This window comes from Fringilla coelebs (assembly GCF_963513975.1).
Source record: "Fringilla coelebs genome assembly, chromosome: Z".
Taxonomy (NCBI): domain Eukaryota; kingdom Metazoa; phylum Chordata; class Aves; order Passeriformes; family Fringillidae; genus Fringilla; species Fringilla coelebs.
Window position 1 is genome coordinate 34,776,259 of NC_140031.1, and position 12,647 is coordinate 34,788,905.

General features: G+C 38.1%; 1 protein-coding gene across 2 annotated transcripts in view; it reads right to left on the reverse strand.

The window, feature by feature from the left end:
- Positions 1-12,647, reverse strand: part of PRUNE2 (prune homolog 2 with BCH domain) — a gene marked incomplete at both ends in the record, with an annotated part of 127,637 nt that overhangs the window by 23,619 nt on the left and 91,371 nt on the right. The window lies entirely within an intron of this gene.

A 12,647-nucleotide genomic window follows, 5' to 3' on the forward strand; every position in this document is an offset into this window, starting at 1 on the left:
ACAGATCTGAACAGGTGTGGCTTATTGCTCTTGCAGTTTCTTCCTGCCCTCACTTTCCCAGTGAGGAGGACGATCCTCATTATTTGATTGCGTCCAGAGAAGATCTTTTGGTCAATAACTGTATCAAAGTAGGAGTATAGTTTCTGTGATTTCTAGTAATTTCATATAAATTGTATATAAATGTACATACTTAGGGCTGCCAAAGACTTCACTGTGCCTAAAGTTGAAAAAGACCTTTACTTCAAGCCCCGTGACATCAAATTCCCAGTACAGACCAGCAAACTAGTGAACTCCCAGTTTTCCATGAGACCATAGAGAACACAGTTGAAAGCCATGGTCAAACATGTTTGGGCTGCTCAGCTTACAACCAAGACTTGTCTCTCAATAAAAACTGATTTTATTAATTTTGATTTTATCCCCACATACTGTATGTCTTTCATAAACACAGAGATGAACAGCTTAATGATTTTTACAAAACATGTCAATTCTGGAATATGTTTAATTACTGTCAAAGAAGGCTTGAAACACTTTCTCTTAGAATACGCAACAGAATAGTGAAGAAATTTGATCAAAGCATCCTGTTCATTAATAAAACGAAGGCACAAATTGCCTGCAAGGTACCAGTTCCTTTTTCCCCCCTACTCTGTACAATTATCTGTATTCAGAAGCACTGAATACCACTACAGCTTACACAGATAATGTGAATAAATCATTAGAGTATTTGGCGCTTTTTTTGCCCTTTTTTTTTTGTTTTTATACAATCCATAGTAAAATATGTGTAATGAAGTCTGATTCACTCAGCTGAACTAACTAGAGAGAAATCCTAATTAAAAAGAAGTGCTGTAACTAACAGCTGGCTAAGGCAAATAACTGTAGTGGAAAGGGTGGGGGGAAGAGTATGAATATTTCTAACCCATTTTAAATTTAGATTTGGATTTTATGTGGGGCTTTATTAACCCTTAAAAAATAAAACTATGAAGAGTTCTTCAATTAAACCAGCTCAGGATTAGTCAGATGATGACTTACGGGTTACTTAAAGGTTTATATTTTGGTTGGAAAGAATAGAATTTTGGTACTGTCATTCAAACAATTAATTTGTGGTATATCTTACTGCTTTATCAGACCAAATGGGAATTCCTTACCTGCACAGCCTCTGGAAATTACTGGGGGAAATTATTTGAAAGAAAATATTCAAAGCTGTGTGAAGAGTAAGGTAGAGCAGGACAGTGAAATTTCAGGCTTTCAGTATTAAAAAGAGACACTTTTCTCTGTATGAAACAAAAAAATTGTTTAAGAATGAAGATCATATTTTCCTCTGTATGAAAAGAGCATGACTGAGTTTCATATACTTTATGCCTACAGAAATAGTGACAATTATAACCTGAAAGAAAGCAATTTCCCACAAGTACTTAATTCACAAATTTAGAGCTGTGTAACATTATTGTAATGCCCAGAACAGAATGATCCTAAATCATTATGTTTCTGGGATAACCTCTGCTTTTCTCCCTGTGGCATCTTCTTTTTACTTTTTTTTTCAACACATATATACTTGAGTTGGTATTGTTGCTGTCTCTAGGGCCTCTTACACTTTCACAACAAAATTCTGAAGTTATTCTCTGCTTTCAATGGGACTCCTGCAGCTGAGTTAAACCAGAATTTTTTATCATATTTGTGAAGAACAGTACGTTTCTAGGTATTAAAAGCTGCACATGAAACACTTGTTTGAATTTCTTATAAAATTCAACTACAAGCTGTATACTCAAAAAATATCCCTACTACTAGATTACAGTTAAACAGTATCAGAATTTGTTGGAGAATTTCTAACTTTATTTTGCTGACACAGTGTTTTTAATGTCAAAAATCTGTACTGTTCATATTGGGTTATTAAATTTGGAAATTAAGAGTCTCTGGTCCTACAAGAGCTGGGTCAAAGCAGGAATTTAAAAAGTCCAGTTGCCAAAAGCATTGCTGACGCAAGGTTCTCCATTTTATTCAATTACATAAAATGTTATTGCCTTTCAGAAGCTTTTTAGCAGAGATTAAGTCCTGGGTTTTTGGTGGTTTGTTTTTTTCTTAATTGTGTCAGGTTCTTATGTCCTGTCAAAACAGTCAACAGGCTTTTTGGAGAAGAGGAAGTCTGCCCTGGGAGCTAGTCTTATTTTTCCAAATATTTTGTGCTTTACCCACAGACATTAAACATTCCTTGCCAAACACACACACCTTAGGTTCAGTGAAAGTTCTTCATTTTCATATGCCACAGTCAACATTTCACTCATAAATTAATGGGCAATACAGGCATATTTAAAACCATATTTAAATGTCTGTGATATTGTGCCCCAAAATATGGCTTCAGAATTGCTGTCACTAAGAGAATGAGGAGGATATGGATGAAGATTGTTTTCTACAGACATGGCTTCACATTTTCTGATGGATTTTGAGAGCAGCTCATGGATTTATGCTGAGCAGCTCAGCACCTTGCAGAGTAATTTTTGGGTGTGCAGAAGCTCTCAACAGATCTCAGCAGGAACCCTAGCAATGGAAGTCAAATTCCAGAAACTTTAAAATATGCAGCTACTTCCTCTTCCTTTCCCACAGACTATTTCACATGCTTTCAAAATTCTGGCTTATAAAATTCTTTGCCTTGCCATAAGGGTGCAGCATGGATGATGTGGGCAAAAATAATAAAGAAAGATTTTTTTTTTTGATCCCCTTTTTATGAATGCTTCTATTGAAGAAATAAATTAAGTTACTTTAGAAAGCCCATTCTAATCAGGTATGATTTACTGGATTGATAAAAAAGGGATCTTGGAACAGAGGTCAAAGTCAATTAAGGTTTTTTGTGTCATAAATGACTTCTTTTATGTTGTACACAGACCAGTCATTTAAGGATCAGCTGCACTGGGAATCAAGTTACTGATTATTTGCTCTGATATTCAGGTCTATGATCTTGTTCAGAAGCAGCTGAACCCCCTCGTTTCTCAAAGGCAGATCAGAGACAGATACCAAATTCATTTGAAAGGAGGAGAGGCAGGAGGCTGAAATACTTTCACTGCTCTTTTTTTGGTTCAGACATTCTTACAGCTCAATAAATTAATAAGCTTTAAATAATTCTTAATGCCCTCTCAAATCAGTATTTCTCAAAATTAAAGTTATCCTTCCTGACTTTTCTAGGTACAGCAGCATTCTGCTATTTTGGAAAGAGCAGCTTTGAATATTCACAGCAATATGTCATAATCCCTATGGGCTGTGTTGCCTCACCCTTGTGTCATCTGTGATCTATCACCAGTTTCCCAAGTTGCTCTGCAGCTATTATTATCAAGAAGTCAATTTCTGTAGTCTAAAACAAGATATGCTTGTAATGCACTGCTCTGAATAAATACCTACAACGTGCAAAAGAGATTAACATTAATCCAGTTGTGACTGTCATCATAATTTATTCACCAGCTGGACTTCAAAATATACACATCTTCTCATTTTCTTTATTCATCATTGCAGATGTTTCATCTGAAGTGGACCCCACCACTGCCAGGCACTTTTCCTAGATAAGTAAATCATGCTTCCTCCATGCTGTTCCCTTTACATAGAGAAATAATTTTATTCTTAAATTTTCACAAGATACAAAAGTTTTTTTATAAAGTTTCAAAACATGATGAATCAAAGAAATGACATGGATGAAATCACCTTTGTGCATATTAATACATGGTTGGTTTGGATACCAAATGTGAAGAGTGGAGATGAAATGCAGTGGAAAGGTTATTCAGAGGCTAGACATTTAGGCTTTTTTCATCTTCTCAAATTCCACACATTATGCAGGTATACTCTGGTTTTGGATGAAGTAAGAGTCCTGCTGATAGCCCACTTTCTCACTAATTTTGCAGAAAAATGGAACTGCATTGAAGAATAATGTAGGAAGTGAAATTTTAGGTACAAAAACAAGTAGGGGAACTTAAACTCCTTGAGTTACTTTTTCAGCACACAAGCAGCAGAGAGTTCTTCTCCTTTGAACACATCCCATCCCCACCCCGTGACACCACCCTTATGCAAGTACTGAGCCCAGGAAAATATAGAAAGGAGAGCTTGAGGGACTGGATATGAGAATATTTTCCTTGGAAGGTATGAAAAAGCCCTTGGCATTTATCCAGTAAAGCCTGTCTACTGAGTCTGAGCACAGCTCTGTCTGAAAGTGCCTTAGCATTAAGGAGGGTTAAGTGTTTTGCCAGAGTATGCAGTATCTTGTGTAAACCCAGCTCTGGCCTGCTTGATGGGTCTCACATAATTTTGATCACCCCACCTGGAAGATGTCTAACTTCTTTCAGACAAAACAAGAATTCCTTCCTACTTAGAAGCAAGTAAAAGCATTAGAAGAACCTAAAGCAATTGTTCAAACACTCCACAAACTGCAATTTACATCAAGGGTGGGTATACACAAAATGTTTTTTTAATTGCTCCATTCCTCTTCAGTTTACAATTACAGAAATGCATATAAATTTAGAGCCAAAATATGTTACCAAATACATGAGGGGTGTTTTGCTACCACCCATCTCTGTAGCTACCTGTCACTGTTTAAGCTGAGCTGGCAACTAAGCATCTCAGAGACCCTCCTTCATTTTTCTCCACCCCAGTGGGATGGGGTGGAGAATACAAAGTTAGACTTGGGGGTTTAGTGAGGAACATTACAATTGCTCAGCACTCACCAAGCCATGCCACACTCCATCCCCGAGCCACGATCAGTCCCCCGTTTGCTGGGTAGCTCCCCAGATCATACACCAGGCACGACGTTCTATGATCAGCTTGGGTCAGCTGTTCCAGCTACGCTTCCTCCTGGCTTCCTACGCACCTGCTCGCTTGCAGGGCATGAGACACCAAAACTGTCCTTGACTTAGGGCAAGCATTACTTAGCAGCAACTAAAACATCAGCATGTTATCTACATTATTCTCATACTGAATCCAAAACACAGCACTGTACCAGCTGTGAAAAAATGAACTCTATGCTAGTCAAAACCAAAAACCAGGACACTACTCCAACATTTATCTCACCTCATATAAAAGAACAGCAAAACCCGTTCTGTCAGCACAATTAAACACTACACATATTATTTCATTTTTAAAAATTAAACTGTTTTGCTGTTTCACATTTATATCCAAACAGCACATCTTTTGTATTCTGTCATAGACTTCACACTTGTGGCTTGTAATTTCTGAGCCATTTCTGTTCAGAAAAGATATTACAGGTTTATAGACCACCACCATCACTACAACAGCCTTCTTTTTATAAAAAGAAAGCAAATGTCTACTTCCTACTTTTACTACTTGGAGTGCTCAGAGACGAAAGTCAGTCTGGCCATCATCTTCCAGCTGTAGATGTAACTCCATAAACTGTTATAACTGAGATGTGTTATTTCTGAGACCTTTAACACTACTAGACTAACAACAAATCCTAATATAATCTACATGTGTTTGAGTTTTGATGCTTGTCATTCCAGGTTACACAGGTAGCAAAGTTCTGCAAAGTCAGAGAAATGTTGGATATACTTCAGTATCAACTGTGTCTACAGCCAAAAGGAGATGCTTTAGGAAATGCAGTGTTAAAATAAGAATTTCAGAAATAACAACTGACAAAATACTGGGCTTTAGTGTGAAGAAACTTTGATGAAAATACACAGGAAGAAATAGAGAAAGAAAGCAAGAACATTAGTCCCCAAAAGCCCAAAGGAATTGTGCACTAAGAGACAAAGAAACCCATCAGCATATGTACCCACTAAACCCAAAATTACTTCCTCTAACTAGTCCCCTGGTACAAAACTTCCAGACAATAAACACGAATTTATGCAGATACCTATTCGGAGATAAAAGAGACTGCAGTGTGTTTTTTTTAGGTTCAGCAGAATTAATGATCCCTAAACTGTAGAAGAGTATGCAACAAATCAAAGTGACATACACTGTGCAAGATTTAGTCAGTATCAGTCAGAGATTATGCTTCAGCTCTATACACATACCAAGAAAATGAGCATATTGGAAGGAATCCACTCCAGGATATCTGAGACTATAAAAAAGTAATTACTTTTACTCACAGCTGTGTAAAATAATTATACTGTATACAGGTGACTAGTAAAAATGGATTAATTTTATAACCTCCCAAGACCTGAATTTAGCAACCATATGTTAGAAATTAGTGGTGTTTCTGTTGCTATTTATTTTGTAGTTCTTAATCACAAATTAGTTTAGGAAAAATCTATAGATTGAGCACTATAATTTATGCATAGCATGAGACTTTTATTCCCACATCTGTATGAAAAGGAAAAGAAACTAAAAAAGCTGTGGTGGTTTGTTTGAGCCAAAAGGTTTATTAATCAACATCTGTGCAAATGCTAACTCATCATTGTCAAACTGCTTGCTGCCTAGTAGATTACATACTCATAATCATATTTTACAGAAATATATGTAATTTATGAAAGCCACAGAATAAGCCATTGCTAAATATTAGCAAAATTCATAAACTCCTTGGTTTTTATACTTCAGTTTTCATGTCTAACATTTTACTCCATTTTCAGCGTGGGAGTTGAATGAAAAAGCTAGGCATAACAATAAGAAGTAATATTCTTTTTGTAGAAAAATTCTTATACAGCCACAAGATTTGAAAACATGTTAAAGTTCTCACTTAGAGCTAGTGAATACATTTTTAACCATTCTTTATTAAAACATTTCCTAGTCTCCAATCAAATTAATTGTTTAGCGTCTGTTTATCTATGCATCTTTTCCCTTGTTCGTATTTTTTAACTTATACTATAAGCTTCATTTTATTCCAGGAAGCCTGTCAAAGTGGTAGGCTCTCCTCGCTCCTTGCATCAGCTTAAGACTGCTAAAAAAAAAAAAAAAAGTTGCTATTCTTAAGCATATGCTGCTGCTTTCACTGCTGCTAGGCAGGCACAGGCTGTCTGTCCTGACCCTTTGCCAGCTTCCTCCCTGTGTCACAGCACAAGAGAAACAGGAAAAACCATGGAGGGATGCAGAGAGCCATGAAGGGACAAATCCAAGTAACAGGGATAATGGATTTCACTAGGCTATTTCATCAACCTTATGTACATGCCCATGGATCAGGAAGGCCTATGAAAGAGATCCAGGGCTCCAGCCTTCTTCAATTACATGTGACTTCCAAACACATGAAATAAAAATGCATCTTAATATAAAATGAGGGAAATTGGAAGTTCCAAACCTAGATGTCTTGCCGAAATGGGGACTTAGAAATGCAAGCCAGACTGATGCTGTTGGCAGCAGGTCCCAGAGTCTCCAAAACCACCTAACTTCATGGCATGAACATGGACAGGAGACAATTAGGTAGGTGGTGCTTTTGGAATGCATACAAATAACAGCACTGTCTCCAACTATGCCCCTTACAGAGAAAGGAAGAACTGCTAGGTTCCTAGTATTACCATTTTAATAACATTCTCTTAAGACAATACTCTGTGTGCAAAAGCAGAGAGTAACAAATCCTAAGGCAGAAGTAACATATCATTTAACACCTATTTCTTTGCTTAGCATTGCACTTGTATACCACCACATAGTTTTGCCCTAAGAGCAGGGGTTGTTCTCTGTTAGGTGCCTAGATCAATGCTCCTTAATCTTTATTGAAACAATGGAAAATCACCAGAATTAACAACACAAAGTTGGAGAGTTTCTGTGGAGTTTATGGGTGCTCCTCCATCAATATTGAAAGATCACAAGGTCCAGCAATATGCTGTGTAGGTTCAAAGCAAATATTGTTAGCATTCTACAGATAATATTCCACATATCTGGATGATCTGTTAATCAACAACCACTCTTGAACAAACACTACAAATGCAACATGGTAATGCCACCAGAGAAAGTGGAAATTAAATCAATCTGATTCAAAAGATCTGTAAGTATAACCTGAGAGTAGATTTTATTTTTTAATTACATTTTTAAAATTTATTAGGATGCCAGGGACATGATTCCTGTCTTCCACTCTCATTGAGCAATTAATTATTCTCTGAGAAAACTCAGTTTTAGTTTTCCTAATTTTTAAACCATTTTCTCTTCCAGAATGTGTGGCTCACAGTGACCCAGTGACCATTTTCCTGCCAGACTGTGCTGTCAGGACCAACCATCAGAATACCTGCAGTTCCAAATGATGTAACTGGCATATCCGAAGTACTTGAAAAAGCAGGATGCACCTTCTACCCAGTGCAGCCATCTGCACTTTCAGGAAGTATGCTAATGATTTGAGAGTAGTTAACAGAGGAGAGGCTGCAGGATCAGAAGCCAAAAAATCTTTAGAAAGCTTTAAATTTTATACCCCACTGGACTTGCCTATTCTTCACTGGACTGTGGAAAATTCCCTCCAACTATAACAATCTACACTGTATCAAGCACATTTGTTTCCAAATGAAAACATGCTAAAATGCCTCACGCTGCTCTTAACCATTATTCATAACCATTAATTCTGAATCTGAGCTAGCACCTGAACTTCAGTGGCTATTTCTCTTTACCACTTGGTTTTTCTGCAATATTGGCAATTTCTTGCATTGCTTAATGGACTTGTTTCTCTGTACATCCAGATGATGACATGTACAGCACTGATGACACTTATTACCATCCTAAACTAGGCTGGAACAAAATGCTTTAACAAAGCATCTTACAACAGGTGAAGTATGTCTTGCTCATGTGGCAAAATGTGATGATGACTTTTAGAGCTGCTAATTACAAGAATTCACTTAACATCAAGATGTACAGATTTTTTTTTCATCCATCCATTAAAGCATTAGTACTTTTCTAACACTCTTCTGATTTCAAGCTCAGCTTTGTGTTGATAGATAGGAAAAGATATGTGGCAACTTTTTTTTAATATATTGTATGACTTCTATCTTTTTCTCCCCTCATACTGCTTCTCTCTGGACCTATTATCATCTCATTCCCTATCCTCAAAATATCTCTATTTCCTCAATACCTTAAATATTGTGAAATTCTTTGTCTTCTTTTCTCACATCTGTGTCACTGTAGTGCCAAATGTCCATCTTTCCATCTTTTCCGCATTACTGTATCAATGATTTCACAACTTACAGTGTTCAATGTTATTATAATTTAGATTCCTAGCTGACCTACTACAAATTTAGGAATAACCAACAGCTACATTTTCCCTGTCTTGGCTATGGATGACCTAAAGGAAAGGTCTGAAAAGGTGTTAATATCAAACTTTAGTGCCCCTTAAAGCTGCAGTTGATGGAGATGCAATTAACAGTAGGGGAATTTAAGTGACATTGCAGAATGTGGAGTAGGAATTTTAGACAGAAAATTTAAATGGAAATATCCTATTGCGTACAAATTGGTAACTGAAATGAATTCCTATCCATACTGCAAAATTATCAGCTCGGGAAAAATAAATAAGTCCCAAACATGAGCCAGGGTAGACTCCTAATCAGGGTACACAAGCTCTACAGAAGCAGTAACACTGGAAAACATGCAAGCCTGCTCTGGCAAGAGGTTTTAGGACCAGGAAAGATTGTTAGACCCTGCAGCTGGCAGGCCTAAAAGGCATGTGCAAAGAGAGATGGGAGATGGAGAAAGCCACCAGTTATCTTCAGAAGCAGAACTCTATCACTGAGTTGGAAGTGCCACAAGAAGCAGTAGAAGATAAAAACCAGCCGAAGTGTGGGAAAGAGGAGTAATGTCAGCCATAGCAAAAATGCTGTGAAAGAATCAGAGTGACAGGAAATGCCAGGCTGAGTAAGTAATATTCAGAAGGAAAGAAAATGGGGCTCCTCTTTCCTCCACATGACTCTTGCATATTACAGCTAGGGAAATACATGGGCAAAGATAGCTATATGCTCTACTTTCAACAAGCAGACTGGCTACTGCCCAGCAGACAGCTCTTTAGAGTCTGCTGCCAGTGCGTAGGACACAATCAGATATCATCTGTTAGCCCAGAATAAAAAAGTCCCATCTGCTGCTGTCATAGGTTTTTCACAGGTGCGAGCCTGTAGATAAGACCACAAACTACAAGATATACTAAGAACTAATAATGAGTTAATTCTTAAAATCCTGTAACAGCGAAACCACCTCCTTCAACGTCCAAAGGAAAAACAAAGTAGATAAACTATGAAATCTGTCAAGCAACTGGAATGGCACTCCCACCTTCCTCTGCCTCAGTACTATTTGTTGTTGCACTAGCACTGTCATTTTCCGGGCATTTATACAGGATGTGATAGGAAGTGTCTCCAATCCTGAATACACTACAGTGAAAAATAAAAAGCCTTACTCACAGCTGCTTCCAAAAACATATTCTCATCTACACGTTGTCTCTTATTAAGTTTGCAAGCTGCAACTTTTGCCCAAACAAAGACTGGGGCTTTAAGATGGCTTTTTTTCGTCTGCCTTTTCCTACAGACACATTACAAACTGTAAATAACACTGCTCCCCTATTATTGCTGAGTTCTATATGGAGATGCCACAAAACTGCAACAGACTGCTTGCAGCAGGATCTAAGTTTTTTAAGTAGTGAATGTAAGTAAAAACTAGATTTGTCTCTAACTACATGAATTTTCTACTATCCAGATTTATGCAAAGCCAAATAAAAAGCCAGACTAATCAAAGCCAGGAAATAAAAGGCTATTTTGGATCTTTGTACATCCCTACCCCACATAAGATATCAGTGAAGAGCCTTGGTGAGAGTGAAAGAATAAACATGGCAGCCCTGGAAGAAAGAAATGTTTGGCAGGGTAAGGACTGGTGTGCATTGTTCCCTGCTCTGACCTCCACAGTTATTTTAATGCCTCCTGATAGTGCTGCTAGAGCTGTGTGCATCCTCCCTTTCTCAAAACAGCTTTGCTTTCCAAGTAAATATACATAAAGACAGAAATTACATCTCTGCCTGCCCATCCTTCCCTTGCCCAGCCCCCTTAGAAGAATTCTGGCTGCAGAAAGAAACAAGCCTGCATACATTTCATTTTAATGTTGCTTTAAGTAGCCAATATTTTTACATTCTATATATTTCAATGCCTCCTGCATATCACTATCATCACTATCATTTATGTGCTTACCATACTTGGAACTGAAGAATATTTTCATTCCTTCATCACAGACAGAAAAGCAAGCAACTGAATAAGCTGAATCAAGTTCCTATAATTAAATTAAAAAAAAAATACTGCCTGCACAAACCAACTTTTGCAGTAATTGAATCTCTTACCACTGAGATTACGGCTGCATCCTTCACCAGTTAACCTTCAAAAATTCTAGGAGGACATTGTGAAAAATTCAAAAATCATATGCTTCAGTTGATAGGGAAAAAACCCCCGAAACTATAATGCCAAGTAGCCTACAATGAGAGCTGTCACAAACAGTGGAGCTACCAGTAATTAAGCACTTTTAAAAGCAAGATATATGCTGGCAATGCCCTTTCATCCCTTTTTGCAATTGTATCCTCAGAGCTAGGCAAAAAAAGCTGAAAATAATCGAGCACACTAGGTGACTGTGCAGTGAAGTTTTGTTTCCTAATTATAAACACCATGCCTATGCTCAGACAAAAGAAATCCTTCCGAACTGATGAAAGCTCCTCTCATAAAGAGCTGCAACAGAATTAAAATACAGCTGCCCTGCTTTCAGTAATGAGGTCCGGAGCGCTTTGCATCATGCTGACTAGCATTTACCCTTTTTCTGTCTAAAGTAACTGCAATAAAGAGCCCTTAATAAGAAAATCTTCCGCACATCTGCCGCTCCGAGCCAAGAGACGCTTACCTTCTGAAGACTTGAAAAGGCCTCTCTACTGCAAAAATAGTAAAGATGCTTCCCTGCTGCACTTCAGCATCCCTCGCTCCCTAGCAGTTTACTAGGAATACAGATCCTCCACCATTTTCTGGTCACGTGGGTAGTGGTACTGCTAAATAAGGGTGATCACCTGCCTTCACACAGCCGGCTGTGTGAACCAGCAGCTACTGGGCTTTGGTTACAGGCGCACTTCAACAAATGCAGAGCTGTGCTTCGGCCGAGAAAATTACGATTCTTTATCACGTTCCCTGTGGAGCTTCATCGGAGCATCATCAAACTTTGATGCAGCGAGTCAGCCGCAGGCAGCAAAAAAGCTCCCTGCTGCTTCATTTCACTGCCTGAGGAAAGCTTATGCTGCGATTGCATGACAAAAGTTCCCATGGATCCAACTTATCTCAGCCCTCATTTCTGTTTGCATTGATGGCTATAGAGCACATGCACATTCAGACATGGTCTGCATAATTTTTTTCAGTTTGCAATTTAGCAATGGGAATGCAGGAGCAAATTTAAACAAAAAAACCAAAACACCAACAACCACCAGTTCAGAAGGCACAGTAGATTCTGAAAACACAAACTATGTGCAGCAGGAAGCAATGCCCACAGCAATGGTCCCGATTGTGCTTCTTAGGGAAAGATAGGATTCTTCTTCTCAGGCAGTACAGTCTCACAGTCTCCTTTTATAAAAGTCTATTGCGAGTAGGGTCCCTGAAAAATTCAGGTTCCTTTCCAAATGCAAAACAACTTCCAATCCGAATCCCCACAGCAAGGCAATAGACCCTAGGACAGCCTAACCCTGATCTGGTTTCTCTCTTCATACTGCACAGATCTCCTGGAAAATAATGAGAACTAGAGAAGCTTTCACGTCAGAC